The sequence below is a fragment of the Macrobrachium rosenbergii genome, chromosome 13, assembly GCF_040412425.1.
Source record: "Macrobrachium rosenbergii isolate ZJJX-2024 chromosome 13, ASM4041242v1, whole genome shotgun sequence".
In the NCBI taxonomy this organism is placed as follows: domain Eukaryota; kingdom Metazoa; phylum Arthropoda; class Malacostraca; order Decapoda; family Palaemonidae; genus Macrobrachium; species Macrobrachium rosenbergii.
In genome coordinates, this window is record NC_089753.1 from 3,752,300 (window position 1) to 3,776,285 (window position 23,986).

General features: G+C 42.3%; 1 protein-coding gene and 1 non-coding gene across 3 annotated transcripts in view; one reads left to right on the plus strand and one right to left on the minus strand.

Annotated features, from left to right (window-relative positions):
- The window catches only part of LOC136844861 (uncharacterized), a 302,711-nt gene that overhangs the window by 55,755 nt on the left and 222,970 nt on the right, over positions 1 to 23,986 (plus strand). The window lies entirely within an intron of this gene.
- LOC136845389 (U6 spliceosomal RNA) lies at positions 8,459 to 8,565 on the minus strand. The gene has a single exon (XR_010855171.1). It is a non-coding gene; the product is annotated as a U6 spliceosomal RNA (small nuclear RNA).

A 23,986-nucleotide genomic window follows, 5' to 3' on the forward strand; every position in this document is an offset into this window, starting at 1 on the left:
AAAGAAGGGCATTTCCTCCACCACGACCTCTGTGAGTCAGATAGCAGACTTCCTCTTGTTTCTGAGGAGTGATGTCAAACTTGCAGTCTCGACTATCAAGGGATATAGAAGCATGCTATCATCTGTTTTTAGGCATAGAGACTTGGATCTGTCTAACAACAAGAGACCTTCACGATCTCTTCAGATCCTTTGAAACCTCGAAGGTGCCTCAGCAAAGGACTCCTTCTTGGAATTTGGATGTTGTGCTTACGGTTCCTGATGTCCAGTCCTTTGAGCCTCTTCATTCTGCGTCATTGAGGAACATTACCAGGAAGACTATTTTTCTAACCGCTCTAGCAACTGCAAAGAGGGTTAGTGAACTGCAAGCCTTTAGTAAGCATATAGGCTTTAAAGGGCATAACACAGTTTGTTCTTTAAGCCCTTCCTTTTTAGCAAAAAATGAGAACCCGTCTAACCCTTGGCCCAAGAGCTTTTGAAATCAAGGGTATGGCTGAAATTCTGGGTCAAGAGCCAGAGAGAGTCCTTTGCCCTGTTAGGGCTCTCAAAGTCTACTTAGACAAGACGAAGGAAAGTTAGAGGTCCCTCGGACAATTTATGGTGTTCAGTGAAGAGACCAGGACTTACCTATGTCAAAGAATGCTCTGGCTTTCTTTCTGAGAGACACGATTAAAGAAGCCCATTCATGCTGTCAAGACACTGATTTTAAACTTCTGAAAGTCAATGCTTTTTGAGGTGAGGGCGGTTGCAACTTCAGTGGCTTTTCAGAAAGAATATGTCACTCAGTAACATTCTGGGTGCCACATTTTGGAGAACAACTCTGTGTTAAGCTTCACACTACCTGAGAGATGTGAAGACGACATATGAGAACTGCTTTCGCTAGGACCATACGTTTCCGCAGATACTTTCCTGGGGGCAGGGGGATGACACTCATCCTATCCTATAGAAAATGGTTAGGAAGTGTTTTTTTATGGTTGTTGGGTCGACTGCCTGAGGTGGACTTCCCACTCTTTAGCTTTAGTTTTGTTATCCTAACTTAGTTAGGCTTGGTCAGGTGGTTGTTTTTGCTTCGTTTGCCCTCATTGTATGGGTCAATATGGTCTTGTCACATTGTGGTCACGCCCCGTTGACAGATCATCTAGAACTCACCAGCTATACAGGTCACTACCTTGCTGGAGACTCTAGTAAAGCAGAAGCGGACTTGGGTGACAGTAATCACGAAGTCAGCTATGCTAACAGGTAAGGAACCAAGGTGTCAATCACCTACATGTATTATGTTTCCTAAATCCTATTCTGTCTGTACCCACCTCCAATGGTGGTATTCAGCTATATATATATCTGACAGGTAAGTCTCATGAACAAAATGATATTTTAATGATAAAATAAAGTTTGTTCATACTTACCTGGCAGATATATATATTCATAGTGCCCGCCCACCTCCCCTCAGGAGACAGTGGCACTAGAAAATCTGAATAGAAAATGGGAATGGTTCCTGATACCCGCCTCCCAGCAGCGGGAATGGGTACTAACCACCTGATCTCCCACTGCGTGTGTCGTAAGTTTTGAAATTCTGTCGGACTATCAGAGAATACAACTATATATATATCTGCCAGGTAAGTATGAGCAAACTTTATTTTATCATTAGAATATCATTTTTATATAAGTAACTTACCAAGCAATTACATAGCTGGTTCCCACATTGGTAGCGAGGTGGGATACATGGACATATTCTACTCCAAAACGTTAAGATAAGTATATAATGAATTTGAAATAGAAAAACTGCTAGCATTGAAAAACAATGCTTGTCCTTACTTATCAGTTAAGAGAGCTACTGCAGGTGGACACTGCCTCTGGTTGGTGCTCATCTTAACTTGTACAGTAGTGGCATGGCAGTATAGCCTTGAGTTGCCTCCTCTTAGTGGTAACTTTGCAGCGAAGGAAGTACTCCGATGGCTAGCAGAGCATGATAGGTGCCCTCCCTTGCCCTGGGCTAAGCACCAAAATAAAAAGAACCAGACAAACATTGTCACCTACACTGAGATAAAACCACAACCCATCCACTGAGAGTGATGGTGCTTCAGGTGCATTGTACCGCCTGGCTCTGCAAAAAACTCTACACCTTATTACAAGGTGAAGAGACAGTAGAAAAAAAAATCCTATGCTTCCTTCTGCGATGTCATGCCAGTTACTAGAAAGGTGTCAAGGCACTGGAAGATTTCCACACTGTTGTAACTTCCAATAAAATTAGTAAGAAACAAAGATCGATTACATTCCCAGTAGGTCGGAGGCAGAATGGATGTATGAGGCATAAAATGCATGCAAGTTAAAGAGGTAGAGGCTACTCTGACGTCTTTACTTTACTTAAAAGTAAGCAAACTGCTCTCCTAATTCTGAGTGTCTCAAGTTAAAAGTCCATGAGGGCAATACTTTCTATTCAGAGAGTGAAGCGGGTCTTGCCCTATCACCATATGTAGTAGAGGATGGTCCTCTGAAAACTCCAAATGGACAGAGACATCCCTAGTCTCCCACAGAGCTGGAGAGCAATTTGGACGTTTGAAGAATGATTTGGTGCCAGAAGCGCTGGGCGCCAGTCGAGCTAGGAGCTCGAGGTTGGCGGGTGCTCATGGGAGCTAGCGGGTGCCAGGCTGTAACTGGCACCAAACGAGCAGGGTGCCAGGCAAGCTGGGCATTAGACGAGCTAGAAGCTTATAGCTCTGGAAGCTCTACAGCTGGTGTCAGATAGCAGCTGACACTAGACTGTAGCTGTCGCCCGGCCGAACTGGGCATCAGGCAAGCTAGAAGATCAGGATCACTTGATAAGAAAGCAAGACACTGAGGACAATTATACTTCCAGTTGGACTATGTGGAATGGAAGTAAAGGACAAATGAGCCTGAAAGCTTTCACTTAAAAAGAAAGCAAAATGTTCTCCTTATGCATTCAAAAATAAGCCCTTTCATGATGTGATCTTAGTCCAATCCTTTTCAGGTAAAATATGAAAGCTGTTAGCTGGACAGAGGGTTCTCTCTTCTTCAGAACCAATGATATCCATTAATTTCCTAAGGGATAAAGAGCGGATCTAGAGCTTGAGTGGGTCCTCGTCATTGGCTAAATTCCTAGGGTAAACGAGGAAAAAGACTTCTTTCTGTGAAAAGACCTTCTCTAAACAATGGCTTGGATCTCACTAGTGCGCCTAGTGTGTCCTAGTCGAAGCCAGAGACCACTCGGAAGGGTGTCTTCTGTGTAAGATTGTAGAGAAGAGGAATACAGGGGATCAAAAAAAGGGACTTGTCGGTCATTCAGAATACATCCAAGTTCCAGGAGACCGGATTCCTTCCTTGCTTGGATGCATCAAAGACGATAAGGTCATCAAAGGCTAGGCCCCTGTGCTTAAACACTTGAATAAGCATATTTCGATACCCCTTACTTATGGAGTATGAAAGATGTGAATCTCCTCAGGAACAGAAGGGGTGTTCAAAATGGACCCTAGAAGTCTCGCAACAAGAGGGGTAGAGACTGCAACCTCAGCTTCAAAAATGGCTCACTAAGTCTGATAGACAGTGCTAGAAGAATAATGTCTGTAACCACAATAGTTTATGCAATACGTCAAGGAGAAAAAACCTTGTACTGTACTGACGAGCTTCCTGAAGCCTTCGAAAGCTCCTTGAGGTGGTAAATAGGATCACAGTCAGCTTGCCCCTAGGACTCCACAGTTCCCATCAGACCAGGGAATGCAAGATCTACGTGGTGGGAAGAACCTGTTCTCAGTTCATCAGCAAGAACTTGAGATGACTTAAATTGAAAACGAAACCAATCTGTTCATAGTAGAGGTTCTCTTGCTTAGAGAGAAAATGAGAGGGGAAGCAAGCCTTCTTCTCTATGTATATACGCTAGGACTGTGGTCTCGTCTAGAGAGAACAACCACAGTCCAGGTGTAAACTCAGGTCAAGAAGCACTGTTACAGCTCTCCAACATATGTGAGAGGGTTCCATCATCTGGGGAGCATGACCCGGAAACTTCCCGGTTTCCCCATGGGCTCCTCAACCAAGATCCGAAGTTTAAAGTAGAAGACTAGGTCCAGGCTTAGAGGATGAAGGGAGTTCCCTTCTTAGTCTATGTAAGTACAGCTGCCATTGCAGGCCCGACTTAAATCCGGGCTATGGGAAAAGGACAATGGTGTCCAACTGTTTCCCTGACCCAGTTGTAATCAAAATACTTAAGTCAGGACAGTTGTTCTAAGTAAAGAAGAGGAGCAAGGACTCATGTGAAGACCTATAGTCCCACTGAGAGGTCAAAGCACAGGTCCCTGAAATAAGAAACGCTGTCTTGGAAGATGGGCCTTCTGGCTCGTCTCCATTCTGCAGACAACCAAGCGATCTTGCAAGACATCATGCAGCCTCGTGGACATCCATGCAGACAAGCTGCCAGCTCTGTGTACTCTTGATAGCCGTGCAGACACGTGGATATCCCACAGACTCAACAACACTTCGTACAGATCAGAGACTATGCAGAACTGTACGTAGCGAAAAATAATATCAGGAGAGCATATAAAAAAACCTGAAAGGATATATAAAAGCCATAAAAACCTGCGGTACGGCATAGTCATCCGCAGGCCAGCCACAATCCTCTGAACAGAGGAAAGCAGTAGCTTGTGAGCGGACGCTGTTCATCGTCAGGAGCTGATTACTAGAAGGAGCTGCTAAAAACTGGATGCTAGCAGCCTTCGGGCCATTGCAAAAATCAGTCTCTGTCTTCCTTGAGTGATTTTTTATTTTTCAAAAGAGAAAAAAGCTTCAAAGTCTGAAAGTTGAGGCTGAATTCCCCAAGAGGACTCTTGTGACAGAGGCTGTGGTTAAGGAAAATGAAAACTGTTCCATAATCACAGTAGTGGAACTGTTTTCATTTTCCTTAACCACAGCCTCTGTCACAATGGGTGACAATCTGAGGCTATGACTCTTAGAAAGTTTTAGGGTCCCCACAGTCAAGACAATCCAGAAACTAGACAAAATCTGCGACAAGGAGGATAACTCCGTTGAACTACTGGAGGGAGGAACGCCAAAGACACATGCCTTTCTCTCTTCCCGACAAAAGTCACTCCTCAAAAAGTCCCTGCCCACAAAGGACAGGGCTGCAATACTAAAGATGGTAGTAACAATGTCTTAAACTCTAAGTGAAGGCAGAACCAACTGAAGAGTTGTGAGCAGAGAGTAGTCGCCTGGCAAATGGCGATTGGTGCCGACTACTTGGAAGCTGGAGCCAGACGTTCCATCGGGAACTGGCGCCATAGAAAGAACAACAGAGTGTTCTAAGGAAAAACCAGGCACCGAGGGATAAAATAGTGCCGATTGAAAATGATGGAACTCTTCACGATTTGCGTGTTATCCTTGTGCAGGGGCCATGCTGAAGCAAGTATTTCGGACACTGGGTGCTCAGACACTGGAAGCTCGAAGGGGGCTACTGAGGGCTCCATGGACCACTGGACAAGCACTTGTCGCCAAATAGAGGCATCAGCCTAGCAAGCTGGAGCCCTGTGCTCAGGAAGATGACCATTTTCAAGTGATGCTCACACCACACATTAAAACATTATGCCTTCATCAAGACACCTTTGAATGACTGTCTAACACCACATACCCATTAACCCTTAAACGCCTATTGGACGTATCTCTGTGGAAGGAGAGACTAAAATTGTCTGTTGGGTTTCGAGTGGACGTACCGCACGTCGACTACAAAAAATTTCAACCTTGGAACAGTCAACTTTGACTCGACCGAAATGGTCGAAAAACGCAAATGTAAGCTAAAACTCTTACATTTTATTAATATTCAATCATGTACCTTCATTTTGCAACAAATTGGAAGTCTCTAGCACAATATTTCGATTTATGGTGAATTTTTGAAAAAACTTTTTTCTTACTGTAGAGCAGTAACTCAGCCCAAAAATTTCATAAATTCTTTCGTCATTTTGTCGTAATTTTTGCACTGCTCTATATTAGCCGTTACATAAAGTTTTATATATGAAAATGTGTGCAATTTCATGTACAATACAGCAAAATACAACCCATGGTTGTAGCTTTTATCAGTTTGGAAATATTTTCATATAAACCACTATAACTGCCAAAATTTCAATCTTCGGTCAACTTTGACTCGACCGAAATGGTCAAAAAACGCAATTGTAAGCTAAAACTCTTACATTCTAGTAATATTCAATAATTTACCTTCATTTTGCAACCAATTGGAAGTCTCTAGCACAATATTTCGATTTATGGTGAATTTTTGAAAAAACTTTTTCCTTAATCCGCGCCAGAAATTCTTTCACTCACGTTGTCGTAATGTTTGCACTGTTTTATATTAGTCGTTACATAAAGTTTTATATATGGAAATGTGCGCAATTTCATGTAGAATACAACAGAAAATAACTCATGGTTGTATTTTATCAGTTTTGAAATATTTTCATATAAATCTTGATAACTGCCAAAATTTCAAGAAATTAAGAGGTCAACTTTAACTCGACTGAAATGGTCAAAAACGCAATTATAAGCTAAAACTCTTACATTCTAGTAATATTCAATCATGTACCTTCATTTTGCAACAAACTGGAAGTCTCTAGCACAATATTTCGATTTATGGTGAATTTCTGAAAAAAAAACTTTTCCTTACGAGTCGCGTGGTAACTCCATAAACATCTCAGAAATTTTTCGTCATGTTGTCGTAATGTTTGCATCGTTTTACATTAGTCGTTACATAAACTTTTTATATGAAAATGTGCGCAATTTCATGTAGAATACAACAGAAAATAGCTCATGGTTGTAGCTTTATCAGTTTTGAAATATTTTCACATAAATCAGATAACTGCCAAAATTTCAACCTTTGGTCAACTTTAACTCGACCGAAATGGTAAAAACGCAATTGTAAGCTAAAACTCTTACATTCTAGTAATATTCAATCGTTTAACTTCATTTTGCAATAAATTGGAAGTCTCTAGCACAATATTTCGATTTATGGTGAATTTTTTAAAAACATTTTCCTTACGTCTTTGAAATTTGGCGAACATCTCAGAAATTCTTTCATCTCGTTGTCGTAATATTTGCACCATTTTATATTAGTCGTTACATAAAGTTTTATATATGAAAATGTGCGCAATTTCATGTACAATACAACAAAAATAACTCATGGTTGTAGCTTTTATCAGTTTTGAAATATTTCCATATAAATCACGATAAATAGAAAAATTCGACTTTTCAAGGTCAACTTTAACTCAACCGAAATGGTCGAAAACTGCAATTGCAAGCTAAAACACTTACAGTCTAGTAATATTCAATCAATTAGCTTCATTTTTCAACAAACGGGAAGTCTCTAGCACAATATTTCGATTTATTGAATTTTGAAAAAAACATTTTTTTACATCCACAGCAAGTTAAAAGGATTCATGCATCATTTTGTGATAATATTTTCTCTGTGTTGCTTTGATCGTTTTAAAATTTGTTATATACCAAAATCATCGCAATTTAGTGTACAATACAACTAAAAAAATTAACTCATTAGCTTTAACCATTTTTTTCTTACAGCACGATTTGTATACAATTATATACAATTTTTTTTTTCGCTGTCATATATTCCAATATTTATATATGATAATGATATTTTTTTTTCATTTCTGATGGTTGCATACTAAACTTCAGGCAATGAAAAAAATAATGAGCCAAAAATGAACTCTTAATCTTAAAAACTGTTGCTGTGATTTTTAAAAAAACTTTTTCCGCTTCATCACCAACTTCAATCGCCAGCATACGGGAGACGTTTTTGTAAATAGGTTCCCGGGCATGTTAAAGGGTTAAGACGCCTTTCCAGTGGCTGTCTGTCAATACCTGGATCACAGGCTCGACTGAGGGGCAACTACCTGGGGGCGAACCTCCTCATACTCCCTTGTACCACCAGTATGTCTTACTCCCTGGTTGAGGGAAGTATGACAGGGACTTTAGGTCTAGGGTATCTGACGGCCCGGATAGCCGCCACCTCCAATACACCTCCATGAAGACCAAGGGGGCAATTACCCGGCGGTAATTCCCACCAGCCTCCCTTGGACATTCAGTATGACTTCTCCCAGGTTTAGGGGAATTTGACAGTGACTTAGGTCTAGGAGAACCGGCAGGCCAGATAATCACCTCCTCCACTGCACAACACTTCACTTTGCAAGGTTAATTTTCTGTTAACCAAGGCACAAGATTGGTGATGGCATGGGAAGGAAGCGATGGAGCCAGGCGCAGAAGCAAGTGGTAATATAGGGTAGAAGTAGGAGAGAAAAAGAGAATGATAGCTCTGTGCATGCCTGGCTGTCTGCTACAAATGCCGCCTGTGAGCGCTCGGGCTCTTTTTTGGGTGCCTTTTGGCTGCACAGAGCACAAGCACTCAAAGCATGAGCTGGCGTCAGGTCAAAGTGGGCACTTCTGGGTGCTTGAAGTGTGGAATGTTCACGATCTATGCATCAACCCAGATGCGTGTCATCCTTGTACAGGAGACATGAGAAGCTTCTCAGAAACGTTCCAATTTAGTAAATGTACTGTCGAAGTGAGTACTGTATACAATGTACTGCCGAAGCAAATACTGAGACCGATTCTCAGCCGATGATAATGTCTTCTTCCATTAAGCACCCTTCTCTCCTTACTACTTCTGCTCTTACACTTTTCAGTTCTTCAAAGGAAAGTGTGAGGGTTAAGGAAAAATTATTTACCGACGGCTAGCAAGTAGACTAGGTTCGGTAAGCAATCATAAAATGCAAATCTTTGGCCTAAAGGAATGACAGAATATTGAAGAAATACTTTTTAGGCAATTATTTATCGATGGCTTGCGAGAAGCCTACGCCCTGTCAACACCATTTGAGAATTTACTTTAAGGCAAAATTAATCTACCAGTGGCTTGCAATAGGTCTAGGCCTGGTAAACAAAGCAATGTAAAAGTTTATTTACTATACCAGCGGCTCGCAAGTAGTCTAGGCAAAAAGTGGGAAAAAGTTTTGCTCAGCTTTTAAGGCAGTTATTATTGGCGGCTTGCGAGTAGTCTACGCCCTGCAAACACCATTTGATGTAAGTGCTTGGCCTAAAGAAATGGCATAAGATACAAGAATTACTTTAGGGCAAAACTATATCAGCGGCTCACAAGTAGCCTTGGGAAAAAAGGCAAAAGTTTTGTCTAGCTTTTAGCCTAATAGAATGGCGAAACATTCAAGAATTACTTTTAAGGCAATTATTTTTGGTGGCTCGTGAGTGCCTAAGCCCGGAAAACACCATTCGAAAATTTAATTTTAAGGCAAAACTATTTACCGATGGCTTGCAAGTAGTCTAGACCTGGGAAACAAAACAGTGCAAAAGTTTCAGCCCAAAGGAACAGCATAACATACAAGGATAACTTTAAGGGCAGAACTATTATCGGCAGCTCGCAAGTAGCCTAGGTATAAACAAAAGATTTGGCCTTGTGGATTTACTTTTAAGTACAAATTCTTTTGATGAATCAGCTTAATAACAACAAAAAAGAAAAGCTCACCCTGAGATTTCATGAAGGTTACTAATAAGCATTCCAGTGGATGTATACACCACTGAAATCCAGTTAAATCACTGGAAAATAATGAATAAGTTGTTGCCATAACTCAGTGTTTACCCGAGCATGGCGGGATAAGATTGAGGTTATCTGCTAAAGTCGTTACTAATACAGGCAGTCCCCGGGTTATGAGGTTATCTTAAAGTCTTCGCTTAATACAGGCAGTCCCTTACCATTTTATTGCTTTACGTTCCAAGCTTACGACGCTCTTCAAATATATTCATCAAAAATTATTTCTTGGGTTACGACACCAATCTGATGGAAGAAATATGGCTCCAAAATGACAGTGGCCAAAATTTTGATTTTTTTTTTTTTTTTTTTTTATGAAAAAGTCAATAAAAATGCAGTTTTAAACATCTGACTTAACTGGTAGTTATATATATATAGCTTAAGTCCCTGATGTCACGGCAGAATTTCAAAACTTGCGGCAATCGCCGATAAGGAGGTCAGGTGGTCCACCTATGCGCCCTCTACCCAGGTACCTGGAACCATTCCAGTTATTCCTCAGATCTTCCCTGCTGCCGTTCCGGTGACATCGGAATTTCACTCATTCAGCCCATGTTTTTTCGCAGTTTTTTTGGTGAAGTACACTTTGGCTTTGGCTCTCGCTGGTTTTTTGAATTTGTTTCTTGGAGTTTTCTTGACTCTTTAGATTTTGTTTGGTTTGACCCTTGGACTTGTCTTTTGATCTCTCTTTTGGATTTGCTACCAACATGTCTGACTCCTTGAGTGTGCAAATGTGTGTGAGGGGGTGTAAGACTCGGCTTGCGAAAGCCTCTTTGGATCCTCATTCAGTATGTATGAAATGTAGGGGTAAGAGGTGTGAGTTAGATGATAGATGTGATGAGGGTTTGGGTCTTTCTGAAAGGGAGTGGATGGATTATAACCGCTATGTAAGGAAGCTTGAAAGGGACCGGCTCAGAAGAGCCAAGAGTACTTTTTCTCACTCTTCTAAGGATAGTCAGGAATTAAATAATTCTTTGCCCCAAGCTAACGACCCTTTTGATCCTTCTCCTGTAGTGGTAGTTCCCTATCCCCCTACTGATTCAGGTAAAGACCCAACTCTCAAGGATATGATGGCGGCCATTCAAGCCCTGGGAAAACAGGTAGAATCCCTTGCTGAAGACAGGGAAAAATTGTGGTCTAACATGAGATCTCAAAAGTGCAAGTGTCAGTGCTAAGGTTAGTGCAAGTGCAGTGGAGGGTGCGGCCGCTCGGATCTGTCGTGCTCCTAGCCCTAGACCTCTTCCAAGCTCCCCAACCCTTGGGAGAAGGAAAGTCAACAGGCGAAGGGAGGCGAGAGATTTTAGCTCCTGAGCGGTCGTCCTCGAGTGTTCCTGTGGACGCTTCCCAGGACGCTCACCCTCGCCATAGGAAAGTCGAGGTAAGTATGTGTTCTTCGTCTTCTGATGACGCAGTTCCCAGACGGGGCTGGCGTCTGGTCTCGGAATCGAGACCGCTCAAGAGGAAGCTGCCCCCTGCTGAGGGACGTCGTATGGGGTCTTCTCAGGCTCCGGGGTGTTGCCACTGGAGCAGCCCGGAGTGCTTCCATTTCAGCTCTGAGGGTAGCTCTCCTGCCAAAAGCAGGCGTAGACTGCCAGACTCGGTCAGGACGCCTGGCAGCAAGAAGGCAGCGGACGCTTTTCTTATGTCTGTGCATGCTCCCCCTCCTCCTTCGGATTGGGACTCGTCCCCGGAACGCTCTCCCCAATCTTTGCAGTTGGATGAAGATTTAGTAGATGATGTTGCGGCTTCCCCGGTCTGTCCCCAGCAGCAGGAAGCTCCGCAGTGGACTTTGTTGAAGGATATGCAGCAGAAACTGTCTTCCCTGATGCAAGCTTGGCAGCCTGCCGGTAAGGTGAAGGTTACAGGACGTCCAGCTAAAGAAGTTCAAGGCTAGTGTACGTCAGTTTGATAAAGCTCTGGACGCAGGACGCACAGGGCGTCAAGCGTTCAGCAGCTACGGACGTCAAGAGTCATAGAACTGGACGTCAAGACGATGGACGACAGGACATCAAACGTCAAGAGACTGGACGCCAGGACGCTCTTGCAGCTGGGCGCCAGGACGCCAAGCGTCAAGATTTTGGACGCCAGGACGCTTGTGCAGCTGGGCGCCAGGACGCCAAGCATCAAGATATTGGACTCCAGGACGTCGCCACTTCGGTTACTGGACAGCAATCGGAGGAGGTAGACGACGATCTTCCTCCTTCACCAGATATTCCTCTTGAAAACGTTTCCGACGAAGAGGAACAGAAAGATCAACACCCCTCGTCAGACTTGAAAAGGTTGATGAAAGTTTTTACGGAACTTTTTCCGGACAACTTCGTGCCGGCTGCTCCTCGTTCTCCACCCTCGGAATTCACGCTCAGGAAGACTACTGAGAAGGCTATCTTCACGAAAATGATTATGTCTCGTTCCTCCAAACGAGCTTTAAGAGTAATGGAGGAGTGGATGAACACCAAGAAGGACCAAGGACGGACAGTGTTCTCTTTTCCCCGGCCAGACTAGCCGAGATCTAGCATTTGGTACGAGACTGAGAAGCTCTTGGCCTGGGAGTTCCTGCCTCTTCCCAGGGGGACTTCTTGAGTCTGGTAGACGCTTCTCGCCGAGTAGCCATGGGCAAATCTAAGGTTTTTTGGTCTCCTTCGGAAATGGATCATCTCCTCAAGGGAATCTTCAGGGCTTTTGAAGTCTTTAATTTTCTAGACTGGACTCTGGGAGCCTTGGGAAAAAGGATGGAGACCATCAAAGATTCGGACACTGAGGAACTAGTTCATCTAATGTCATGTATGGACAAGGCTCTCAGAGATGGAGCCAACGAACTGGCAGCTCTCTTCTTGGCAGGAATCTTGAAGAAAAGGACCCACCTTTGTACTTTTCTTTCCAATGGGGTTACACCCATCCAGAAGTCAGAACTCCTTTATGCTCCTCTTTCTACCCACCTGTTTCCACAAGAATTAGTGAAAGAGGTCTCTTCAGCCTTAGCTCAAAAAGCCACGCAGGACTTAATCACCAAGACAGCTAGAAAAGTTCTGCCATCAAGCTTTGTTCCTCAGAAGGTCAAAGGAGAAGCTCCTGTGTTTCAGCCTTTTCGAGGCAGAACCCTCAGTAGAGGGAATTCAAGATCCGCTGGCAAAAGGTCTACGAAAAGAGGCTCTAGACAAGGGAGAAGCAGAGTCTGAGGAAAGTCTCCTTCAGACAGCAGTAGGAGCCAGATTGACACACTTCTGGCAAGAATGGGAGAGGAGAGGAGCGGACCCATGGTCCATTCAATTGATCAAGGAGGGGTACAAGATCCCTTTCCTGAGGAAGCCCCCTTTAGCTACAAGACCGATAGACCTTTCGGCCAATTACAGAGTGAAAATCAAGGCGGAGGCTCTGCAACAGCAGGTTTCTCTATTGCTGCAGAAACAGGCTATAGAGAAAGTGCTAGATCCAGAAACTCCAGGATTTTACAATCGTTTGTTCCTGGTTCCCAAGAGTTCGGGGGGATGGAGGCCGGTGCTAGACGTGAGCGCACTCAACGTGTTTGTTCAGAAGACAAAATTCACGATGGAAACAACGAAATCCGTTCTAGCAGCAGTCAGACAGCACGACTGGATGGTATCAATGGATCTTCAGGATGCTTTATTTCCACATCCCTATCCACCCGAGCCCAAGAAATACCTGAGGTTCGTTTCACGGGAGAAGTTTTCCAGTTTCGAGCCCTTTGTTTTGGCCTAAGCACCGCTCCTCAGATTTTCACGAGATTAATGACAAACGTAGCTGGAATGCTTCACACAAGAGGCATCAGATGAAAATTTTTCTAGCCTAACCTATCCTTAAATTATTCAATTATGTGATCCACTCACCTGTTCACGTTGTTCTTTTTACTGTATGCAATCCAGCTTACGACAACAAAAACCACAAACAGACTTACAACCCAACCATTATCGACCTAACCTTCAGAGAGCTCTCTCTACCTCTTTCCACCATGCTTTCAACACTCCCGCTCCTTGTTTGTTTACATTTTTCTCCCTCCTGCCATTTTCGTCCTGTGACGTCACTTCCTATGACGTCACAACAATAACATACTCTTTAAACATAAGGAATGCTATGCTATAAAAACATCTTATAAAATTAAACATGTGCTTTCTTTTATACATTCTGCAATACCCATACACTTCATCAATGCAGAAAATAAAATAATGACTAACTTATAAAACTAACATACAATCACACTTATCTCCTTCTCCCTCCCCTCCAGCCTTTTCTTATCCTAATCCCCTCTAATCTCCATTATTCTCCAATTCTTTACCCTCTACATAATTTCTAATGCTTTCCCCAGAAACTCCAGCTTTGGTCAATACATCAGCTATCTGATGCTTTCCTTTTATCCATCTCACCTCACTTATTTCTCCAGATTCTATTGTTGCTCTTATTGCTGCAATATCAATTTTAATCTCTTACTACTTACTCCGGTACTTGATTTTATTGCAGTCATTAGGTTTTGCTATCAGTTTTCACCAGTGCTTCTAATTTTCTCCCTCCTACTATCTCTTCCCACAAATGTTTGAAATATATCAATCCTTCTATGGCCTCCCCAACACTCAGAGCTTCTGCTTCAATGGTGGACTTTGCTACTCTTCTAGATTTTCTGGATTTCCACCATATAGGGCTTCTCCTTTTACCATCTGTCAATGATATCACATAACCTAATTGAGTATGACCATCTTCAATATTCCCAAATGAAGCATCTGCATAGGCTTCCCAATAAATCTTTTCTTCTTCTAACTCACTTATTATCACTTCTCCCATTATGCACTTAGTTTTTCCCACTATCTTAATCAGCTTTCTCATATCTTGAGTCGTTCCTTCTTTAAAAGCTTTACTTAATTCACTAACATCATATGATATTTCTGGCACAGTATGTAGCGATACCCAATTCAACTGTCCTACCACTGATCTATATTCTGTTAACTCCTTTTGTCCTAATACTCTATTACCTGTAAATCTTCTGGCTTCTGGTTCTCTTATAGAATTTATATACTGCCACTGATTAAGACAAATTCCATTTTCCTTATGCTCTACTATTACTCCTATATACTTAAAACTTTTACTTTCTTGTTCTCCTACTTGTAATTTCCCTTTCAATTTCCCAATTGTTTCCTTTAAAAATCCTTCAGTTCCTCCATAGCAAAAATCATCTACATGTGTACATAAAATACCATTCAATTTATTGTCTTTCTTCCAAAAGAATATATTAGGTTCTAATCTACTCCTCTCACCTTTAAGCTCCTCCACCAGTTTTACCACTTTACAATACCATGCCTTTGCTGCATCCTTGAGCCCATAAACAGTTTTCTTCAATTTCCATAATCCACTCCAACCATCTTCACTAGGTGGTTTTAAATATACCTCTCGTTGTATTTCATCACCCTGTAGATATGCAGTTTTTACATCTAACGTATAACAATTCCAATCTTTCAGTTTTATTACCGTCAAACAAAATTTTAAAATTTCGGCATTGCATGTACTGAGCATCTTTTTCCCATTCAGCCATTTCTTCTTCAAAACCTCTAGCTACCAATCTTGCTTTACATATCCTTTCCCCCACCTTTTACCTTTTCAGTTACTATCCATCTTGTAGATATAGCTTTTTGTCCAATGTCATTTACCTCCTCATATACCTTGTTTTCTCTCCAACTTTGTAGTTCTTTTTCTTTAGCTTCAATTACATTTCTATTTTCGAATCCTAGCAAAACTTCTTCTTCATCTTCAATTTTTCTACATGACTATAATCTCTTAAGTCAACCCATCCCTTGTCACCTGACTGTGAGTCTTCTACATTGTACTTGAATCAGCCCAAGATTTGCTTGATCTTTTCCCTGCAAGGCTCAATATCGTCCACTCTTCTACTTGTCCTGTATTTTTGTTTATAGCTCTAACTCTATTTCCTTTCTGAATTTGGGTATCTCTTCTATTAACTCACTTTCTCCTGTTACCTCACTTTCCCTTCATCTTCCAGTGTGTTTCCTCTGCCAAATCTCTTTCTATAGTCTCTTCTACATCAGCATTCCTTCTCCAGCCAATTATCATCTTTCCTTCCTGCTCATCTATATTCCCTTCCTTTGATGCAAGGGATTCATCTTTCACAGTGTGTGTTTTGTCTACTTTAAGTATCTTCTCCTTTTCTGGTGATAGTCTTTGAATCCTAGTAACATGTATTCTTAAAACTTCTCTTAGAGAATCCCCATGTTTAACCACTACTGTTTTATTTTGATACTCCCACTACCTGAGCAGGTCTCTCCATTCATTTTCATTTTCTCTCTTATAGAATACCTCGTCTCCCACTACTGCTTCTTCAAATTTATGTTCTCTGACATTTTTGTTTAGAGCAATTCTTATTTTATTGCAAGACTCATTTTTGATAAACACTTCTCTGGCCTTATGCATTGCATTCAGTGTATCCCTTACTATGCTTTCTTCCATACCTTTCTCTCTGCTTGCAGGACTTGAACTTTCTTCTCCCATTAAATTAGGCAGGAAGGATTTTTCCCAAATACTAATTGGTTAGGGGAGAAACCACCATTATTTATTAAGCAGTTCCTGGCACTCACTACCCATCTTAATGCTATGGACCAATCCACCTCCTCATCATCTTTCATCTTTCTTAAGCTTTCTTTGATTATGCCTACTGTCTTTTCACACAATCCATTGCTCCATGGAGATTCTGATGCTGTAGCTAATACTTTAATATTCCATCTTTCTGCCATCCTCGTTACTTTTTCATTTTGAAATTCTCCCCGTTGTCTGATAATATTTTAGAAGGTGCCCCAAATATCAAAACCACCCGTCAAAAGAGTCTTTATAATAGTTTCTGGTTTCTTGTCTTTTATCCAAAAAGCCTGACAATACCTTGTTGCCATATCTACCATTACCAAGAACTTTCTCTCTTCTATCCATTGCTACAACTTCATTGAATGTCTTTACTCCAAGAAAATCCCACTACTGGTTTAGCTGGATTTCTTTTATATCTTTTACATACTTCACAACTTGCGATTAAGTCAGTTAGTAACTTTTTTTTTCCTTTTTCCTTCTCTCCCAAACTGTCACTCCACTGTGCTTCTTCTGTTAGCTTCCATATTTTATCTCCACTTCCATTGGCCAAATTGTAGATGTAACTTCATCATTGTACCTTTAATTTCCCTTAGGCTCTTTCCCTTCCACCCTCCAATAATAATTCTTCTTCTACCTTCCTCCTCAAAATTGGTATTCTTAAATGGCCCTGTGTGTCTTCTATAACTTTACCTTCATTTCCCTAATACTTCTATTTTAACACAATTCTCTTATAAATTTATGGTCATCCCCATTTTACTCATGGTTTTCTTACCTATTAACCATGGTACATCACCCTGCAAAATTTCTGTCTTCAAATAAAACTTTTTGTTTTTCAATATCACGGTATTTCCATTACTCCTTTCGACTTGTATGATGACTCTCAAAATTAAATACTTTATTAGACTCTTTCTTAGTATCATTCATTCTCCTCAATTCTTCCTGATTCAAACCCACAACAATGCGTGCTAGTCACAGTTCCCCACAAACTGTTGACTTACATCCTGTGTCTAAAATTGCATCAACCTCTTCCCAAGATTCTTCTTCTATTTTGCTAACTTTTCCTATATAAACTTTTTCTTCTTCTTGTCCAGTTTCTGATTTCTTCTTATTCTGAAAATTCTGAGGACAATCTCTGGCCCAATGCCATTCCGATTTGCATATAGCACACAGTGTTACTTTCCCTTCTCTATTTAAAGGATTTCTTCCACCTCTACCTCGATTCACCTTTCCCCGATATCTTTGGCTTTTCCACCCTTTCCCAAAATTCTCACAACCTTCTGATCTATTCCCTAATCCCTCAAATATTCTTTTCATTATTTGTGACACTGTTTTATATTCCAACTTTTCTCGACCACAAGCTGCTAATACCATTTGTTTTGATCTTCTGTGAGATTCGATTGTTGTTCTAGTACATGAAAACCTTTTGCTTCCCCTTCAAGCATGCTTTTCCTAGTGCCCTACTACACTCTGACTCTGCCTTTTCATACCTAATTATAAAATCTCTCATTTTTTCACGATTCTCTTTCTATTTTAAAATAGTTTTTCATTTTACTGTAATTTTCCATTAACGTATCTTTTAGATACACTTCATCTAGTTTGGACAGGATTATCTTTGAACCCTCGCTATCCTTAAGTTCATCTCTATCTATTCCTTCTGTTACTTCTAGTTATTTTTTCCCTTTTAAGCTCATCCTTATCTCTATCCCCGGATATTTCACTTCTTCTCCACACACCACAAGCCAATCAGGACTTGTCCTCTCCATCCTTTATAATCGCCCTGTGCCCCTTAAATCTCGGACAGTCTCTCCTCCATTTCATCTCCCAAAGTTTACCATCAGATCCATCCATTTTTAACGAACCACGCTCTGGTACCACTTGAAAATTTTTCTAGCCTAACCTATCCTTAAATTATTCAATTATGTGATCCACTCACCTGTTCACGTTGTTCTTTTTACTGTATGCAATCCAGCTACGACAACAAAAACCACAAACAGACTTACAACCCAACCATTATCGACCTAACCTTCAGAGAGCTCTCTCTACCTCTTTCCAACATGCTTTCAACACTCCCGCTCCTTGTTTGTTTACATTTTTCTCCCTCCCGCCATTTTTACATCCCTGTGACGTCACTTCCTATGAGCAACAATAACATACTTTAAACATAAGGAATGCTATGCTATAAAAACATCTTATAAAATTAAACATGTGCTTTTTTTATACATTCTGCAATACCCATACACTTCATCAATGCAGAAAATAAAATAATGACTAACTTATAAAACTAACATACAATCATCAGAGTCTCCTTATATCTGGACGACTGGCTCCTCAGAGCTCCTTCCTACGCTCGCTGCCTGGAGGATCTTCAGACAACTCTTCATTTATCAGAAGAACTTGGCCTGTTGATAAACAGAGCGAAGTCTCAGCTGACCCCATCCCAAGATATTCAGTACCTTGGGATGAGGATTCAGAGTCAGGTTTTTCGGGCTTTTCCGTCTGTATCAAGGACGGAACAAGCATTAGAAAAACTTCAGAAATTCCTAAGGAAACGAACATGCTCGGTGAGGGAATGGATGAGTCTGCTGGGGACCCTTTCCTCTCTAGAACAGTTTGTCTCCTTGGGAAGACTGAACCTTCGTCCGTTGCAATTCCATCTAAATCGGAACTGGGACAAAGACAAGGAACTAGAGACAAAGTGCATCCCCATTTCGGAGCAAGTCAGACATTATCTGAAATGGTGGAACGATCCCCTCAAGCTTCAAGAGGGCCTTTCCTTGCAACAGAGGAACCCAGACCTAGTGTTGTTCTCCGACGCGTCAGACTCGGGGTGGGGAGCAACACTGGGAAAGATGGAAGTCTCGGGCTCCTGGACCAGAGAACAAGTAAAGTGGCACATCAACCAGAAGGAACTAACTGCTATCCTTCTGGCTCTGATAGAATTCGAACACTTAGTGGAGAAAAGAGTGGTGCAGGTCAACTCCGACAACACGACAGCGTTGGCCTACATCAACAAACAAGGAGGCACCCATTCCAGGTCTCTTTACGAGACTGCAAGAAAACTGCTTCTTTGGGCGAAGGAGAAAGATGTGACACTAGTTACCCATTTTATTCAAGGCGAAAGGAATGTGAGGGCAGACATGCTGAGCAGAAGAAATCAAGTCCTATCGACAGAGTGGATGCTTCATCAGGACGTCTGCAAGAGCTTGTGGCGGATTTGGGGACGACCATGCATAGACCTCTTCGCCACAGCGCAAACGAGGAAGTTGGAGGCTTACTGCTCTCCCATTCCAGATCCTGAGGTGATTCACATAGACATGTTCCTTATGGATTGGTCCAATTTGGACGTGTATGCGTTTCCCCCGTTCAAAATTATTCACAGAGTGTTGCAAAAGTTCGTAGCTCACGAGGGGACCAGAATGACCCTAGTGGTCCCTTACTGGCCAACAAGGGAATGGTTCACAGAGGTACTGGAATGGATGGTGGACACCCCGAGAAGACTACCGTTGAGAATAGATCTACTCAAACAACCCCACTTGGAAAGGTATCACCAAAACCTCCAAGCTCTACAAATGACTGCCTTCAGACTATCGAAAAACTCACAAGAGCTAGAGGCTTTTCGAAGGAGGCAGCTAACGCAATTGCAAGAGCAAGGAGGTCATCAACCATTAAGGTATACCAATCCAAGTGGGAAGTATTTAGAGGATGGTGCAGGAACAACTCTGTTTCCTCTTCCAGTACCTCTGTGACCCAAATAACAGATTTTCTTCTTTTCCTTAAAAGGAAACTTAAGTTCTCTATTTCCACAATTAAGGGATATAGGAGTATGTTAACTGCTGTTTTTAGACACAGAAACTTAGATCTGTCTTGCAATAAGGATCTCCAGGACCTTATCAGATCCTTCGAGACCGTTAAAGAGAAAGTTCAGGACTCACCAGCTTGGAACTTAGATGTGGTCCTGAGGTTTCTCATGGGAGATAGGTTCGAGCCCTTGCATAAGACATCATTAAAGGACCTTACCATGAAAACTCTTTTCCTGGTCAGTTTGGCCACAGCAAAAAGAGTAAGTGAGATTCATGCCTTCAGCAAGTCTGTAGGCTTTAGACAAGGCAAAAGAATTTGTTCATTGCAACTTGGTTTTCTTGCTAAGAATGAACTCCCATCTCGACCCTGGCCCAAAACGTTCAAGATTCCGAACCTGACGGATATCACAGGTAAGGAAATAGAGAGAGTCCTGTGCCCGGTAAGAGCTCTGAAGTACTACCTGGAAAGGACTAAGGACTTACGAGGTAAGTCAGAAGCGCTTTGGTGTTCGGTCAAGAAACCCTCGTTACAAATGTCTAAGAATGCGCTATCTTATTTTATCAGGCAATTGATAAGAGAAGGACATTCAGAGTTTAGCGAAGCGAATCTAGAGATTCTCAAAATTAAGACGCACGAGGTTAGGGCAGTAGCAACCTCTGTGGCTTTTTAACAGAATAGGTCCCTGCAAAGTATCTTAGATGCGACCTTCTGGAGAAGCAAGTCAGTGTTTGCCTCACATTACCTTAAACAGGTTCAGACCGTATATGAAGATTGCTACACTCTGGGTCCATTTGTAGCGGCTAATTCAGTAGTGGGAGAAGGGGCTACCCCTGCAATCCCATAAACCAATACCCTTTTTCCTTTTCCTTGAAATGGAGAAAATTTTTATGGTTGTTTTTGCGAAGGCTGGACGCAGTTTTCCGCAATCATTAGCAAATAGTTTTTAGTTAGATTATGTTTTTGTTTTGTCATTTAGTCAGGTGGTCGTTTTGTTCCTTGGTAGCGCCCGGAACAAGGGTATTTTAAGGAGGTCTAGTCACATAGAGGTTATACACCGGTTGACAGCCCCTGGAGATTTTCAGCCCCCTGGGTGGATCGCTGGATCTCTTAAGGAATGCAGACAGAATGAGGCAGGAAAACATTGAAGTCAGCTTTCTTAACAGGTAGGAACCTTGAGTTGGTTTTGCAATTTTTAATTTTGTCAATTCCAACGATGTTGGCTGTCTCTGACCCTCCGCCAAAGATGTCAATCAGCTATATATAAAACTACCAGTTGAGTCAGATGTTTAAAAATGATATTTTCATAATAAAATAAATTTTTGAACATACCTGGTAGTTATATATAATTTAATTCCCACCCTCCTCCCCTCTAGAGATGAGAGGCATGGAAGATCTTAGGAATAACTGGAATGGTTCCAGGTACCTGGGTAGAGGGCGCATAGGTGGACCACCTGACCACCTTATCGGCGATTGCCGCGAATTTTGAAATTCTGCCGTGACGTCAGGGACTTAAGCTATATATATATAACTACCAGGTAAGTATGTTCAAAAATTTATTTTACTATGAAAATATAATTTTACGTCTTTTACAAGACACCCAAATGATTAAAAGTAAGGTTTTATTACGATTTTCGGCTTACGATGCGGCGTCAGAAAAGAACCCCCGTTGTAAAATGGGGACTGCCTGTATTCCTTCTAGGGGAACTGGTCACCTACACAGACATTTGAAGTGTTACCTGTGAAATTTTGAATTCAAGCTGCCATGTAAGGGAACTAATAGTTAGGTAATTATTTGGTAGGTTACTTATATAAAATGTATGATTTACTCCTCAAGATTGCTGGAATAACACCATTTCTCTTGCTCCATGGATTCCTTCAATTCAACACTGGTTTCCAAGAAAGTGAAACCACAACAAGATGGGTAAATCCTCCCTGTGCCAAGTCACAGCATGACCTTTTAGGGCAAAGGACCAGGGACTTCGGACAGTGTTCAAAACCAGATTGACATATGGCAAAATATGCCATTAAAGCTTGGTCAAGGAAGCACACACTAATCTAGACCCTATTTCATACCACTCTTGAAGGTAAGCTTCATGAGATGAGAGCATGGGCAACACCTTTAGTTTCCAGCCTTGAGTGTTGTCAGTGCAGCCCAGTGGAGATGTAACTCCATATGTGCCTCTTGCTGTTTGTGAGATGTAGAGATTTAGTACAAATCATATAGAACACTTTAGATCCTCGTTTTGAAGGGAACTGGTATCCTGAATGATAAGGGTAGCTGTACTCTGGCCTTTCCTATTTACTTTGGAAATTTTTGGCAGGAGTATGAAGATGTCTATTTTGAGATAGGTAAAAGCCTTCTTGCATTTGCCGTTTTGCTCTGCTGGTCTAGGCACAAGGCTTCTTGTCCCACTTTCATCAAAGTGAGAGTAGTATCCCTTGCAATGAGCCTCCAGCATCTTTCAGAGGTCCTTGCAGCCTAATGAATTAGTCCTCTCCTGGCAACAGTATGAGTAGATGATTAATCATTAGGTGAGAAGCATCTTATTCCTGGTGGAATTTTGTTTCCTTTGGAGTTATAATTATTTGTCTTTGCACTTTTTTCCAACCTCCTTTTCTTCAGTGTGCAAATCAGCTACCTGTACTATCTTAATAGAGGTAAGATTCATGTCAAAAATAAAGCCTCCACCGCGATGTGTGCGGGTTCAGCCAACACATCAGCCCCTTGTAACACCCCCGTGTGTCTCTGCCTCCCCCACGTGCCTCCGCCGGAGTTTTCTTTGCTTCATATGAAAAGAGGCTCTGACCCTCGGGGTTATCATAGGAGCAGGGAAGCATCCTACTCCTCTCCGAGAAATTGGGAAGGCATACGCTTCAGGGGAGGCAATCAAGCCTCCTCCCTGTAGTATTTCTCATATGGGTGGGAGGCTGTACCATTTTCGGGGCCACTGGAACTTCAGTCCCTGGGCCCAGAGTATAGTTATCAAGGCCCGGGGTGGAGCTGGACTGTTGTCCCCTCCCCAATCAGGTTCAATCAGCCTCCGGCCAGAGTTCTGGGGTCTTTGTGAATGGCCTGTCAGGCTTTTTCAGTCTGCCAAGGAAGTTCCCTTCCACTGGAAAATTTTTCCGGCGTGTCCCTTTTATTTTCCTTATTCAATGCGGCAAGTCTCGGTTGCTTACAGTCTTGTGGGTTCGGATCCTACTGCTCCGTGGAGCCGAACCACCTCTATAGACCTTTCCGACGCTTCCTTTCACATCTTGGTTGCAGAAAGGTCCTATCCCTTCTTGGGATTCAGACTCCGGGAGCAGGCGTACCCCTTCAGGTTCATGCCCTCCTCAATGCAGCTCCAGAGTCTTTGCCAGTTTGAACAATACCATAGTTCAACAGCTCCGGTATTAGAAGGCTATGCTAGCTGCATATCTAGTTGCCTGGCTCATTTAGGCACCCAGCGTCGGGAATTGCCTGAGGGTGCCGGTCATTATAATCGGTTTTCTAGAGGGTAGCCTTCAGTAGTTGTGAATCCAGTGGAAGCGGAAAGAGATAGCAAGGGCGACCTATCATTTCATCAACTCAAGCATACCTCTCGCCGTGCCCAAGAAAAGGTCTTGGGTTCTCTCCAGTTTGCTTCAGTGACGGTTCTCCTTCTGAAGTCAAAGCTGGAGTTTATGACCGGGGTATGGCGGAGTCAGGGACGTGTCTCCCTGATTCCTCCTGTTTGAATAGTGGCCTCCGGCCTTGCACAACTATCAAGTGCTTACCGAAGTCAGTTCCTCTCCAGCTTTCCCCTCCGGCCTCAGTATTCCACACCGTCACCTCTCTGGGCGGGTGAGGTGGATATTTTTTGGCCCAATGAAATACATGGAACTTAGTCGGTCACGTTCCGGCAGTTCCATATCAACGCTTTGGAGGGCTGTGACAGTCTTCCTGTCCTTGGGAAACTTCTTCCCCCCAAGAGGTTTCATTTTAGGCTGGTTCTGAACAAAACAGCAATAGTGCGCTGA